This window comes from Protopterus annectens, chromosome 13.part0 (assembly GCF_019279795.1).
Source record: "Protopterus annectens isolate FY-2018-M chromosome 13.part0, PAN1.0, whole genome shotgun sequence".
NCBI lineage: Eukaryota > Metazoa > Chordata > Ceratodontiformes > Protopteridae > Protopterus > Protopterus annectens.
In genome coordinates, this window is record NC_056747.1 from 1,133,276,220 (window position 1) to 1,133,277,527 (window position 1,308).

General features: G+C 37.7%; 1 non-coding gene across 1 annotated transcript; it reads right to left on the minus strand.

Annotated features, from left to right (window-relative positions):
• Positions 1-776: 776 nt before the first annotated feature.
• Positions 777-849, minus strand: TRNAT-AGU. The gene has a single exon. It is a non-coding gene; the product is annotated as a tRNA-Thr (tRNA).
• Between the last annotated feature and the right edge of the window lie 459 nt (positions 850-1,308).

Here is a 1,308-nt window from a genome sequence, read left to right on the forward strand (position 1 = left end):
TTGCCCACTTTATTAAAGGCCATATCACATCCATTAGAAGGATTAGTCAAGGAGCCATTCTGATTATTGCCTGGCATGATGTCTATCCCAAAGACTCCAATATCATCCCTATTGGCACATAATCCATGAAGAATGTTCTTTAAATCCATATCTATTGGTGTTGAGAAAGCAAAAAAAGTTCAAATAAATTTAAAAAAATTTTGTAATGGGCTAAGAAATGGGCCTGAATAAACAGAAGAATTGGCCCTCTATGAATACAGATAATCTGTATCCTTATATAAAAAAAAAAAAGGGGAGACAATCACTGGGATCAAAGAGCGTGTCTGTATTAATCTAATAAAATATTAGAATCTCCATTATCATACCGACACCAACCAGAGGACAGCAATACAACAAGAACACCTGACCAGAAAAAACCCAGACTCATCCATCCATTAAACTACTCAAAGTTTCATAGTTTCATAGTTTCATAGTAGTGTACTAGGCTATCTTCCCGGGGGCATTTATAAGCCTAGCCAACAGTGATGTGGCTTACGCCACCCGTACTATATAGTTGCGCCTCTCTAGTAGTGACACATGTGGGACCCCATTATTTAGTAAACTATACCTCTGTCTAGTAGTGACACTGAGGTGACTCCCGGGGTAAACTTGCGATCTCCCATCCATGCATCGAGATTTTTCTTGAACAGCGCCAATGAAGGGCTCTGTCTCACATGAACTGGGATTTTGTTCCAGAGTATGGGTAACCTCTGTGTTATAGTTAAAGAGGGAAACACAGGCTCTGATGAGATTTGAACTCATGACCCCTGGTTTACTAGACCAGTGCTCTAACCCCTGAGCTACAGAGCCACTAAATAAACTGCCTCTGCAAGGCTCAAACTCAGGACCCTGTACACTATAGTCACAATAGTTAACCACTAAGCCATCATAGCGTACCTGAACTGTCTTAAAAAAACTTGAACAAATTTTTAAAATCCAAACTATTCCATATATTGTGTATACCAAACCCCAGATAGGATTGTTTATAATAACAATAGTTATAAATAATAACCTGATGATGGTTCCAAAATTATATAATGTAACTTGTGGCCACTGTCCTTCAAGGGTAATGCAGATCACCGTGATCAAAATAGTCACTTAAATTGTGTAAGCCAAGGCAGGGCTATTAATATCCCCTATGTTAATCTATTATCATGCATAAAATCTTAGAATCAACATGAAATCAGAAACACCCATATAGAGTGCAGGTTCTATACAATATTCTGTATTAATAGAACTTAAAATTGGACTGTTTCTAATCATAATGGT